The following is a 14,863-nucleotide window of genomic DNA, read 5'->3' as shown; positions in this document are numbered from 1 at the left end:
CAGCAGTCTCGTCAGCAAGCAAATAGTTTTCTACTTCCATTGCACAATCACAAACACAGAAGAAGGAGATACAGCTATCTTCCCAGCTCAACAGCTCTTTGGCTAAGAGCTGAGAGAGTTCATTAAATGATCTACATCCTAGAAGGAAAAAGGAAATTTCAACTCAGAGAAAGCTGTTCCAAGTTTCCCAGCACAACCTACACATACAAGTGAACTGGTGTGATTTTCACTGCAGCAAAGATCATCTCTTTTTTTATTTACAGAGAGCCTCAAAAACCACAGTCTTTCACATGTTAACCATGAAAAGAAATATGAGAGACATTGCCCCCCTTCCTTTCAAGAATGACCTTGGGTCTGGGTAGGAATAAAGCAGCTCATTTATGTCTGGATCAAAGAGACACCGCCAACTCTGGCAGCACTAGCTGAAGGAGCCAGTGGAAAAGCAACAGCTGGTGAAAGTCAAAGCCAAATTTCACCAAAATTATTCAATGTGAACTTGTTGCTGACTGAACATAGCCACCTGGAGAGAGCATGCTGCACTGTTAGGCAGGAAAAAGTCTCTGCTAGTAAGGCACAGCAACAAAACAGAGCACAAAGTCATCAAAGCTCACACTGCAGAAGTGTTCAACTGATCTCTGCAAAATGCAAAGTTATTCCAAAAGGATTTCTGAGCTCTGGGATTTCCTTGCCTGGGGTTGCTCTGAAAACACAATTTGATGTTATTAGAACAATTTCCTTTCCTTTTTATTTTCCCTTATGCTTGGCTCACAGTGCCACCAGCAAAGATAATAACACTGAGCCTAGAAATACTTGAAACAGCAAAGTTTAGTTTTTATAAGCTCTACACAAGCAGATCAACAGCCAGCTGAGTAACAGACAAACACAAGTCTTAACTTGACCAGTCTGGATCTCCCACAAAGAGATCACGATCACTCACACAGGAGGCAGGAGCAGGTCCTGTTTCTTCCACTGCTGAAACCACCACAATTTGTGCCATCCATCCTGTGATTCATGGGCAGTCCCAAGGACACTCTGCACTCTGAAAAGTCAGGCAGGACTCCTCTCACATAAAAATCCCAAGTAACCAGGAGGATTGGAAAGTAGAGCACCCCCATGACAAGTGGGCTGCTGCAAAACCTCTGACCAACTCATCTTAGTTCTTCTTAGGGTCAGAGGGAAACAGAATCACTAATTTTGGAAAAAAAAAAATCCAGACAGAAATTAGTTTTCTCAAAGGCAGTAGCACTCTTTGGGTGTGGAACATATTTTCTGTCTTGTTGCTCAGCAACAGACATTTATAAACATCTTGCAGATTTTAAGGACAACTATTTGGAAAGAAAAAAAATTAGAAGAAATTTATATTATGATGTACAGTAGGGGAAATATAAGTGACAATTTGTATTAATGTTTTATCTGAACAACAATCCCACACACAGTTAGCTGGCCTCAGAGGAAGATCAAAAGCCCTGTGTTATTCTGTCTCCCAAACAGTAGCCAGGGGACAGCAGTGACCCAGGCTCTGAGCTACCCCTAGGATATCACCAACTATGAGTTTGCATACCACTGATACTGGCTCTGCAAATCTGGCTCACAGTTGGGCAGGTAAAGCACTGTATCCTTCACCATGCACAGGGAAACTCCTTGAATCACAGCTCAATGAGAAAAAGCCTGTTGTACTTGGGTACTCCATCTACTCTATAAATATCCACTACATTTGAATCATAAGGGTATAAAAGCTTATCCTCCTCCCCCCTTCTTTTAAGCATTTTTACAAGGTATTCTTTGTATCTAAGGCCTGGGGGCTTGCAACAACAAAAGCAACTTCTATGTCATTTGCCAAACACGCCTTGATTGTACAAGGTGCATTCAAAAACTATCAGCACCCCACACAGATTCACTGCAGCAAGGTCTGTATTGTCAGCCACTGGAAAAATGTCCACTGACTTACATTTAGCTGAAACCTCACCTTATTTCAAAGGCATGCAAAAAAAGCTAAATTCCAAACCCAAGATATCTACATACACCGAAATTCAGAAAAAATTACCACCCTGCAAATCTACACCTTGGGCCTGACATCAAGGCCAAAAAACGCAGTTTTACTTTAAACTATCAAATCTATCTAAGAACAGTTATATTCCAAGGTTGTAATGGGTACGATTGTCCTATGAAACATTTTTGAGGAGTTAAAACACATGAAATGTTTAAAAGCTCTGCATTTTCTACACCTTTAAAAACACAGCTTTCTACATTTTATGCTGATTGTACTTGACATTCCCTTCAAAATGCCATGCAGAGGGAGAGACGTGGTTTATAATCAGCTGTTATTAACCTAGACAATACCTCAGTTCTCAAAATGCTGCCCATTCACCCCCTTAAGCTGCTGCCTGTGGGAAGAGCTCTTGTTGGCTCCTGCAGCAGTTCACAGATGCCCTTTCACAGGCTGCTCTCCACCCTCCCCAAGCAGGCAGCCATCCCCAGCCAGTGGCCAGGGCTACATCTGGTCCTCTGTAACTCACTGGGCTTGTGGTGCCAGCAGCACCCACCGGGCAGCAAAGGGAACATTGCATCACTGCTTGGGAACACCCTGGATCTGCCTCCATGGTGCTCTGAGGGGCCTAACCAAAGCTGACTGATCAATTACAGAAAATGAGACATGGTTCACACAGTGGCCTGGCCACTCTGTTCAAAGAGAAGCACATCTACATCCTTCTTAATGTCCCTGCCACGGCCACGAGCCCATGTGGGATGGGATGGGATGGCAGAGAGTGATGTTCTGCACCTCTGGCCTGAGCTCCCCACCTGCCCCAGCTGCCTACAGGTTGCCTCATTCTCCACCAGTCACCAGCAAACCTGCAGTGTAATAACTCACCAAACACGCTCAGTGTAAGAGCAGCACTGCTATTTTATTCCACGCAGTATGCTATTCCCATTTAATTCAGTATGCTTCTCAAAAAAAAAAAAAAAAAAAGGTCATTTAAAGTAAACCAGGCTTAAAAATACACATTCACAGAAACAGCAATGCTGAGGAAAATTTTGTATTTGAAGGAGTTTTGATTTCTAGAGCTGTCAAAGGAATGAATGTGGCTCTGAAGAATCTTCAGAAAAGATGGCAATAACAGTGAGATCAAACCCACCAATGCTCTGGACACTGCTTGAGACACAAAACAGCTGAATAACCACAATAAGAACTGCAAAAACATTGAGCAGAAGTGTGACGCCTACCTCAGACTGAGAGACAGGAAAATATTCTGACTCATGTAAAATTTCATTTGGGGTCATACCCACACAGAGAAGCAAACACTGTATTGCATTTCAATTCATACCACCAGAATGCAGGCCAACAAGGAATTATATGCCAGAGATTTCAAAAAGAAGTTAATTTTAAGTCTGCCTGAAAACTCACAATTCATCCAACCTGAAAAACCTGCTACAAGAATTGTCCAAGAATGGCCACAAAAAATTAAAGGGCGAATGAAACAACTGCAGCTACCCAGAATATTCAGCTTACGAGATATGTTGCACTGAAGAAACAGCATTAGGAAAAGGCTGCATGATTTCATGTTTATGTGCTTACAGTGAATGCTGCTCCAATTTAAAACCTTTAAAATAGTCTACAACTAAGAACACAAAAAAATATTCAACACAATTAACTGCATGCGTTTCTAAATTTAAGATTCAAGAACACTAACACTGTAAGGGCAAATAAAACAAGTGGCTGCAGGATTTTGTTTCAACATCAAGATGATGTAAGCCATAATACAGACTTGACAGCATAAATGCAGAAACAGACATAACTTCCAGACCCCTGATACAAATTCAGTCCAGACTCTTCCGTGCTTATGTCACACAAGGAAATGCTGATTTTACTTCATCAAGTTCCCAGATGGATTTAAGATCTTACAGAAGCTTTCCACAATTATTTTCCCCAAAGTTTCTAGAAACCTCACGGACAGGAGACAGAATCCCTGCTCACAACTCGCAGCCAGCCCCAGTTTAGCTCTGGGTGGGAAGGGGCTGGGAGCTCCTGCCTCACACACACAGCAGGGGAAACCTTCCCTCTGTGTCTGCTCAGCACAGAGCCATCTGCAGCACTGCCATCAGATTATCTGCTGTGTCCAGTATCTGCTTATGCACGATGGGAAAATAAAGGGCTGTACTGATCAGACAGATGCACTGCACCCTGCCCTGCCACAGCACTGGAGTTTGGAACAAGAAGTTACCGAGAAAGAGGTAGTGGAGCCATAACTGCTCACCTAGCTCACAGAGATGAAATAAGGCTAATTTTCTGCTATCTGTAGAACATCTGGAGCATGGACAATTGCTGACATAACTGTGAAAGTTTCATTTAAAAGTTAAAAATTAAAGGAAATATATTTGAGTGTAGATAAGGCTGTACTTTTCTGAGTGTCCTTCCGTAAAGCTGAGCTCAAGTCCAAAAGAGCCATCTTGTTTTTACTTAATCCTAGCCCCCCAAAAAGCCACATTTAAAGTAAAACACCTAACTGAGGTTTTAAAAAGCAAAGATTAACTGGGTATTTTTAGTTAGGCCAACACAGGAGTCCAGCTGAGATGTAGCTGTATCATTAAAACAGAGCTTTTACTGACTTAGCTTGGGTTTTCCAAAGAGAAGCAGTTTTACTCAGCTAACCCAGAGCGTAGCTGCCATCATGGATCAGTGCACACCACAGACACCTTTCTGCTCTACTACAACAGCAAACTGACACCAGTGAAGCACATCTAATGAAGCTACATTTAGTTCCACCAGTTTTTCACGAGACATTAACAGTAATTTGCAGCAAGTCCCCACACAAGGAAACCAGAGTGACCTGATATGAGTGACCTGGCAAGCTCAAACCCAAAACCAGTGAGCAGAGTCAAACCTCCCCAAGAGCTGCCCCTCCTCCACAAGAACTGGGAGAAGCTGTGAAAGCAGAACTGGGGTTGGTGGCCACAGAGCTGCTCTCAAAAACTCCCCAGCAACTCCCCATTTCTTCCCCTGGACTGTCAGCCCTGCCCTCGCCAGCCCCATGAGATGGCACAAGGAGGTGCAGGGGACTGGGAGCACCCTGACCCCAGTGCCCCAGCAGCATCCCACCAGTGCAGTGCTAACCTCACCTGGTGCTGCAGGTTATGGGAAACCTCTGTGCTGCAGAGAGAGGGGAAATTACACCCTGCCACACTAGCTGAAGCACACTTTCAAGCATACCACTTTTAGCCTTAGAGAAACAATTCCATTGCTCTTCTCTACAAGTGTTCTCTCTTTGATTGTGTGCAAAAAGTTCAAATCAGCTTTACATTTCTGATATGTGAGACTGTCACAAGGAAGAAGTGCACTTGGACATGAAATTCTAACAAATTCTGCAATAGCTTCTTCTCTTGCAAGATTTTTTCTAAGTGAGACGATCTCCCAAACAATGAATTTAATGTCTGGCATGTTTGAAATAGTCATGTATGTATCTCCAAGATCATAAGTCCAAACTCAACTTAAATGCTTATTAATAAACTCTTACACTGTAATACTATGATACTAGTAAGCACTTACATGCTTAGCTACAAAGACCTATATTAAGACCAAGAAAACAATTGAACATATTCTACTTACTTTAACATACATATAGTCTAAAACTTCTATTTCCATCCCATATCTCTCGCAACAGAAACTTTCAGAGGCAGCTGGTGTTTCCTTTCCAGGCAAAATAGGCTCAATCTCCAGGGAACAAATTTCCATCTCTCTTGTGTTGGTGTATACTAACTCATAAGGCAACTTGGGAATCTCTCACTCTGGTTTCCCCAGCAAAACAACTGAGGTCATCTGCTTTAAAGATACTTATGAATAACCCATGGAGTCTGCAGAGAGTAACGTGTGACAAGCCATGTTTGGGGCAATGAATTCCCTCATTGTTAGACTGTCTCATAGTATTTTTAGGTTATTTCTCCAGCTCTACAAAGCTCAAGAGTGTCCTCCTGCAAAACACAAAGCAGCTGCAAAATTCTCTTGTCTTGTGATAATCAAATGGAAGAACTCAAGGACACCACTGGTAATTGGAGCAAGAGTTTATGATTTTTCCTGTCCATGGATAAGTACATCATTCAAATGAGAAGTCCCTGTTTTTCCATATTTAGGACTGTCAAAATAGAAACATGCAGTTTACATCTACCCATCCAGCAGCCTGGGAAAACAACATGACAAATCACATGCCAGACTTACCCTGTGGTAGCTGCCATAAACACAGAATGAGGGCTCTTCAAAGCAGTGCTGCTTCAGCCTTTACATTTGATCTTAAAGCAAGGGATCTCATCAGACCACAGAGAAAGTATCGTGGATGAGTCTGATCTCAACCCTCCCCACCGTCTCCTAAGAGTTAAATAAACTCAACAAGCCACATCTTCTATTTGCCAGGAGCAATGTGCATTACCCTAACAGCCTCACCTACCTGCAGCCACACCCTGGAGCAGTGTTAAAGGCAAAAACGGAGGCTTGATGAGCAGTGAGGGAAATGCAACAGCTTTCAAGATGTTCAGAAAGTAGCCACAACTTTCACCAGACAGCATGGAGCTGACAGACACAAAAACACAGCTGCATTCTGCATTCCTGACTGACTTTCCTCCAGTTTAATCTTTATACTGCTCCCTCCAAACCATTCATGATCACTGTGACATCTCATTCATACTTGTTTTTTGGTAATATGTTTGTACCTACTTTTCCCTCAACAATCTAAGAAGCTTTACTCCAACCTTGAGTGGCATTATTATTCAGGGAAAGATTTTGCTATTGTTCCTGACTAACAGGCCAAAAAGACTAAATCCGTGCCACTAAGGAGAACAGGTGTAAACCACAAGATATCTGCTTCTGTAAGTAATCCATTTGCACCTCCTTCAAAATTTATATTAAAATTTGCAGATACTCACTTTAAAAGCTGGGTCAATATCTGCAATCCACAGACATTCAGTCGGAGTGAAGTCTTTAAACTTCATTAGCAGTGCCTAATGTTTCCTGTGCTTACCTTCGAGCTCCTTCAAAGTAAAGCCAGCAAAAGGGAAAGTTACAAAGAGTCAGTGAATTCAAAACAATTTGAATTGACTCCCATGACATTTAGATAACTGGTTCAATTTCATGCCTAATGCATTTCCACTTACTTAAAAGTTTTGATACCAACTTGAACCAGCCAAACTCTTAGAAACATCATCCCTGTTCTAGCATATCTTGAGTGGGGTTATGGTCCATGGAAATAAGCAGAAAGACAGAGTTTGATGAAAAAGTCAATGTCACAGATATGATGTAAATTTCCCAGAACCGTGGGTTTATTTCTGACCAGAACACCATCTTTTCCTGCAACAACTACCTACTATTAAGGATAGATAGGGAATTCCTCCTTTTTATTTTAGCAGCAGAGAAGACAGACAGAAGGTACATTCTGCTGCTCTACTCATTCGAGTAGCTTGCTAATGAAGCATCAGGAACAACAGCCTTGCCCCAACGCTGTTCCCTGGCCCTGGGCCCAACTGTTCAAACACTCACTATCAGAGTCAAGCACCATACACGCAGTAGTAAACACTGCTCCACTACAGTGAGCACAGAATTAGATCAGGCACAACCTCTGCACCTTCCAGCATGCGAAACAAAACCCAGCCAAGCAAAGGAGTTCAGACTCTGCTCATCCCTAACTTCACACGTGCAGCAAGGTAAGGTGACTTTAATCAGGAGGAATAAAACAAATCCCTAACTCACTCTTATCAGAAAAGCTCTTGCTGCTTGACAGAGCAAAGCAAAACTGGGTCCATCATCTCTCTAGCCAAGATGCCTTTCAAACCAGCAACCCCTGTACATGTGCTCATGTATGCATGCAGCTGTCAAAGACCCCAGTAATACAAGCAAAACTTCAATAATTAAATATTTGCTTTGTGTATACTTCACTTTGTGCTGTCAAGGAATGAAACTGAAATTCAATGAATGTGTAAAAATTACTGTATGAATATAATAAATAATTATACATTTTTGTGTATAAATATCTAAAGGAGGGGTGCCAAGAGGAGGGAGCAGGCTGTTCTCAGTGGTGCTGAGAAATACAACAAGAGCCAGCAGGAAGAAACTGGTGGTCAGAAGTTCCATCCTAATATGAGGAAGAACTTCTTTACTGGGCACTGACTGAGCACCGGAACAGGCTGCCCAGAGAGGGTGTGGAGTTTCCCTCACTTCAGATATTCAGAACCACTTGGACACAATCTGGTGCCTCATGCTCTGGGATGGCCCTGCTTAAGCAGGGAGGTTGACCCACTGTGTTCCCTTCCAACCTGACCCACTCTGTCACTCTGTGAATGTCCCCACGGGCCACTCCAAACCCCTCGAGGTCTGCTGCAGGGGCTAATCCAGGCACAGAGCCACAGCTGCACACTGCCTTCCCCCATGGCAGAAACCACCACTGGTTAACCTCACTGTCGCTTCTCGCTTTCTTAAAATCCTGCTAAAAATAGACCGTGCAGAAACACTGCAGCCATGTATACTGGACATTTGTGTCACTTCCTCCAATTCAGCCGGCCCAGTGAGCACATTTCAATAACAAAAATGCTTTCTTTAGTTCAATACAGATTAGGCAATGAGCCTCATAAAGATAGAGACAAACTACTTTGTTAATAGAACACACATGGAGAGAATAAACTCCCAAGGGCCCCACAAGCAAACCCTAAGAGTTGGGTACATCTTTCTATCACTTACAACTCAACCTGGAGCCCTCTGGTTCAACCAAAGATAATCGTGGTGGTCATTACACACATTTTCTGACATAGCAGGAGCTTGGCAGCACTTTATCTGATCATTTATTTATCTAAAAAATAAGAGTAATCCATTACTTAACCCATCTGGCACATGCTATAAAGTCCCTGCAGTAGAAACAGACTGCGAATAACCAGTGGCAGCTCCATGTACAGACATTACTATTGCTGGTGACAATTTGGGGGGGATCCCACATAATCCACTAATATGACCAGGTAAATGTTTTAACATGATACTCAACTGAAGAAACAAGACCAATTATTATAAGTGGGACCTTCACAATTCTTTACATGTAACAAAGAACTCACACAACTTTCAAGATTAGGTCTACAGGAAAAAAAAAAAAAAAAAAAAAAAAAAAAAAAAAAAAAAAAAAAAAAAAAAAGAGCATTTTCAAATATAAAGCTGTTATCACCCCTCCCCAAAAGCCGCTCTGAACGATGCTACACTTTCAGTGCTCCATTAGGACTACAGGATGCACCCTTCCAGAAGCTGAGGCTGTGAGAAGCTTTCACCAAGAGCTTGGTATCTCTTTGACCCCACCAGGGTGGCATCATTTCCTCCTCCAGACACACTGAGCACTCAGGGGAGCAGCTCTGGCACAGAGTGGGCTCCATCTCAAACCATGGCTTGTCTTGCTTCCCAGGGCTCAGTTTATTCTACCAACAGACTGCTGACATGTCACAAATCTCCTGTTGGAAAGCTAAGAGCTTTCTCAGGTTCTTCAGCTGCTGTGGCTGACATCTGACTACAGAGAACAGGTCTTTTTACAAAAACATAATAAAATGTCAAGGGTAGGTTAAACCAAGTACTGTTGGTCTGTGGGGTATTTATATCCTCAGCACCTTCAGTTTAAAGGCAATAGGAATAAAATGGGTGCACACCATCCTGACTTGTCACTGGCAGAGCTGCCATCATGTTTATTCCAGTGACACAGCAGGGTCCCCAAGCAGAGAAGCAAGTAAATATTCCCTGTTCCACTGCTGTGTTAGGTTTTAAGAAGAGGGAGAGTACAGTTATGAATAGTATCCTGTGAAGGCTCACTGCCATGCTCAGGTGCAATTCCTTCAGTTTGATTTCTGCAAGAGCCTCTCTGCTCTGAACTGTGCAACTCCACACAGAGCAGGAGGCCCAAGCTGTGCCTGAACAACTCCCATCTCTGCTCTGATGGGCACCATGGTGCTCTGGAAGGACTAAGCAGTGACCTACTGAGACACTGGTTATTGTTTAATGCTTACAGAACACTTAGATCACTTGCAATAGTTTTGTTGCAAACTGTGGAACATGTAAAATTTTTCCTAAGGATATTCTCTGATGTTTGATCTTTGTATAGTTTCAAGCCTAACCAACAGAAAAGGAGATTCGATCTGTGAAACAGATAGCAGCTAACAAGCTCTAAGTGATGTCTAGGTGATTGAAAGACAAAGTATTTGTTGGTAGAATTGTCCCATTAATTGACATGCTCAGTGATCTCAGGGCTACTGGGAGGTTAACAAAGCTTGGGGAGAAGGACACTGACAACGGACACACAGAATGCAGAATTTAGGGGCCATAAGGACATGTGGCAGAACCTCCAGACAAGGAACAAACTAATAAAGCCAACTCAAACAACTGTGCTGAATCCATTCTGACTGGGTAAAAGGTAATTCCAGCAGGGGCAGATCCTGACCACAGCCACCAACCCAGGAAATCACCAACCCAAAAGAATAGAAAGACTGAGCATGCAATTAGCATGAGAAGCAAGAGAATCATTAACCAATAGAAGACAGAACACTAATTAATAAGGGACCTAGGTAACTTGTAGCCAATGAACATTAAAGCCTTTGTTTGCTAAACTGTATAACTAGTGAGAAGTTTTGGCAGTTGTGGCACTGGCTTTGTGGATTTGCCACCCAGCACCCCTTTCTGTGCACAACTGTAACTGTATTTGACTTATTTAAAGTCAAGTATCTCAACTCTGTGTGTGGATTGGCCTCCTGCACACTGGGTGAAAGAACCTACTTTAAAACAACAGTCTGCACAGCAATATACAGGACTACATCGTTATAGCAGCTTTTCTTAAATCCTAAGAAAAGCTCACCAATAGGCACAGCAATTTTGAAATAGTTACATTTTCTCTCTTACGCTCAGGTTGTTTTTTGCTTTATTTCCCTCCCCACCTAGCACTAACTTACCTAAGCAGAGCCATTACTTGGTCAGAATCTGCCCTTTGCTATTTTTGCTTGCAAGGACCCAGCACAGGCAAAGGAGGAGACCAAGCACTGTAACACCCCTGGCTTCACCCCAGAGCAGCTGCTGCAGACAGCCTCGGAAAACCAAGAAAGGGCCACTTGCAACGCTGGGGACAGCACAAACAGCTTTTGTTCTATGCAGTTTCCTCTGACACTTCCCTAACTCAATTTATTGCTCATAAACCCTCAAACTGAACCATTTCAAGGTCAGCTACTGAATTCAGCTTGCCCAGGCCATGCTCTCCAGTGAAAACTGTTTACTGATTCCTCCGTGTTCCAAGGAATATTTCCACTCACTAGAACTGAAATTGGATTAGGTCCTGTGTTAGGACCAAGCTGGCTGGAGCTGGCTCCCCCTCATCTCAAAGATAATGGAAAGGGAGGAGCACATTGGTAGCAGCAAGAATGAAAATAAATGAATGTCTGATTGAATGGATAAGTAAATAAATCAGTGCACTGTACACAGCCATACAAAAGGTAAACAGACATCCCAAGAGGGCAAGGCAGCATGCTCTAGGAAAGCACAGCATGAAAGAGAAACAACTCAAACCCAGGGAAAAATAGATGGAAACAGAGAACAAAAAATGTCATCTCTTCACTCTGATTTTCAAAGAGGCAGCATAAACACAGTATCAGATCTGTTTTGTTGATTTTTGTGTACAGGTGAGAAGAGCATGTGTTGGGGCTTGGTTTCACACCCCTGAAACTCACCAAGGTGACTTGCAACACAAAACATGGCAGTTTCAGCAGAGCAATCAGATGAGCTCCAATTCTAGGCAGAATATTCTCCCTTGTTCTTAATTTCCACAGAAATCAAATTACACTTAACAAAAGGCAGTACATGGCCTAGATTGTCCGTATCTATTTTTATGGGTCAGCAGAAGTAGGAATGTATCTGTTGTTGGTCAACAGTTACTGAAACTGAAATGGATCAGTGACATCCAAGCATCACTCAGTGGGGCTACAATGATCCAGGAACCACAACAAGATTCTCCCAAGTTTGTTTGCAAAGTCAAAGAACCAAAACTTTCAGAGATGAACTCAGAGCAAGACCACCAACCTGCCAGTGATATATATCCAACAGGACAAGGCTCAAAAGCATAACATTTTTAGTAAGAATGCCTGAGATACAACTCATGGAACAGAATTAAGCTGCTTAACCCCCAAATTAAAGCTAATGCCCTCAATTTGCAGTGTCACTGGGCACAGGAACACAAGATTTCCAGTGGGCATGGTTTGGGCTCACTGCTCACAAGTAGTTTGTGAGTGCACTTGAGCCCTCTAATTTCACTTAAATCCAAATTTCTACATTAACTACAACCACATCCAACTCCAAGGCTGGCTAAATAGCCACCAAATTCTGAAACCATCTGGATGAATCAAAGCAATAGGGCTTTCACAGGAGTGGCATGACTTCCTCCAAAAAATCTGTATCACTGGTTTCTAACAAAAAATAATTTAGCATGAAAAAATAATAATTCCTTTCAGCTATTTCAATATGTGGTTGGGATAGTGGATGCTGTTTTTTATGTTGGTTTGCGAAGAACCCAAATTTGAAGGGATAACATGCTAGGAAAGCTGGATACACTGGAGCACACAGCAGAGAGCCCCACTTGCACCACCCCCAGCTGGAAATAAATCTGTTCTGCCATTCTCAGGGAGCATCTGAAGAAATGATGGATGACAACTTTGCAACACTGCCCATCCAGTCACTGACATAACTTTACCAACCATTGTGTGAAGTCACAGCAACACAGGCACCTGAACAGCACAGGTAGCTGGGATGGGGCATCCAGTGGGAGAGGGTAAGAGAGCTGCCTTTGCTCCAGGGCACACTCCTGCACACACACAGCAGCAACGATGTGCTGAAAATTCATCCCTGACCCTGCTCGTCAGCAAAATATCTATGCCAACACCATATGACAAGAGCTGATACTACACTGGAAGCTCTGGTACTTTAAGCAGCTGCCCTGAATGACAGTCTCTGCTTACCAGTTAAAAAAGATGTGAAACTCACTCTTTCTGTGCCTACATATATCCCTAAAGAGGACAAGAACAGCCTGTGGTGTGAGAGTGAGGCACAGACAGAATCTCACTGGCCTTCATCACTCAGTGAGTCCCTTCTGCAGGATCATCCCTGCACTTGTCTGACTTTGTGTTTGCTCTTTTCACCTCAGCATGCTTTGACCTTAAATCCATTATTGATGTTACCTAATCAAGGATGAGATACTGAATGCTATTCAAGGAGCATGTTGCCATTACTTGAAGAAAAAGCCAGCAGAGAGGGGAGACAGCAGAGTCTCTCTTGAGTGCCCAGCAGGTTTCCATCCCTGGCCTGCCCAACTCTGAGCCAAGCCCTCCTCAGGAATTATGAGGGGCCTTGAGCTTCCCACTGTAACACAGTTCCAAGACAACAGCACACCCACATTTTTGGAACAGCTTCTGACCAAAGGATTCAACTACTTAGTGAAGAGAATTCAAGGTCAGATGAAGTTGGATATATTTAAAAAAAAAAAAAAAAAAAGAGAGAGAGAAAAAAACAAGTATTCTGATCCACAGTTTATGAAGCATTTTAATTCCATAAGAAGAAGAACAGAGAAAGAGAAATCAAAAACACATTTCTAAAACAACTCCTTACACAGAGAAGGTCTGTTGGGTGCCTGGAAACAACCCTGCAGTACCACAGCTCTCTTGACCAGAATGGTAAAATTCATCCCTTTGGGACAGTTCAAAAAGATATTCTTGTATGAGATACAAAACACCAAGGTGTGCCATATCACTGATGAATTTAGGATTCTTTAGGGCTCTCACACTCAATCCCTCCACACAAATACACTGTCAAACACAGGCAAGCAGCCCCTGTTGAAGGGACTGTCTGGTTTGATCTGTCCCAAGGCACAGTCACCGTGCTGTCCCACCACTCCTGAGTGGGAGAACTCTACAAATCAGGTGACCTATTCATGTCAAAACAAAAAGTCTGTTCCCTTTCCTTCCCTGCAGAGTGCTAGACTGGGGACAATTCTGGAGTATTTCACCAAGTAGCTCAAGGATGTAGATGAAGTGCCTTTCCTACCAACACTCCTGGACTGTGCAAGCCTTTTGAAAGTAGCATTTGGAGTTTACCATGTTGTACTGCCCTGCTCAATTCCAGTGACCTCTATCACCCTTTTGCCCCTAGAGACCTGTTGTCTGTTATTTTTTTCAGATATATGCACTTGCTCAAGGCAGAGCAATCAAAACAATGCATTGCCAGGGGTGAAAACAACCATTTCACATCCCAATTTGCAGGCGTTGCCATCGAGATGCCCAGGACAGTAACAGTGTCCAGGCAGAAGCTGATGCGATACTACCACAGAAGACTAAAAAAGATTAGAAAAATGTCTGATTAAGGAGCATATGAGAGTCACGCTGCGCATCACTGCTGACTGCAGGGCTTCTGAACGCCCGCCAGGAGAATATAATCCAAAGGTGCAGTGTCACCAAAAAGCGTAGTTGAATATCAAAGCCCTTCTTGTGCCGTAGCAGGGGTTTCTGCTCCAGGAGCGGCCCGGCGCTGCCCCAGGCGATAACCGAGCTGCCCCGGGCGATAACCGAGCTGCCCCGGGCGATAACCGAGCTGCCCCGCCGCATCCCGGCCGGGCGGGAAGGAGGGAGGGGCGGCTCCCCCGTGGGCCCGGGCCCCGAGCCCTCCGGCGTGGCGGGGCCGTCACCCACCGCCCCCCGTGCCCGCCGGGATGCGGGGCCGGCCCGGGGCTCCCTCTGGGGCCGGCAGTGCTGCTCCCCAGCCCGTTCCCCCTCCCGTTCCCCCGGCCGCTCCCCGGGCCGCGCTGCCCCCGCCCCGCCGCCCCGCGCAGCCCCGGCC

At 43.8% G+C, this 14,863-nt stretch overlaps 1 protein-coding gene across 9 annotated transcripts in view; it reads right to left on the bottom strand.

Annotated features, from left to right (window-relative positions):
- MYO5A (myosin VA) overlaps window positions 1–14,863 on the bottom strand; it is a 96,797-nt gene that overhangs the window by 81,862 nt on the left and 72 nt on the right. The window lies entirely within an intron of this gene.

The sequence above is a fragment of the Zosterops lateralis genome, assembly GCF_965231275.1.
Source record: "Zosterops lateralis genome assembly, chromosome: 13".
NCBI lineage: Eukaryota > Metazoa > Chordata > Aves > Passeriformes > Zosteropidae > Zosterops > Zosterops lateralis.
The sequence above is the reverse complement of the archived record's forward strand: the minus strand, read 5'-3'. Positions and strand labels throughout refer to the sequence as shown.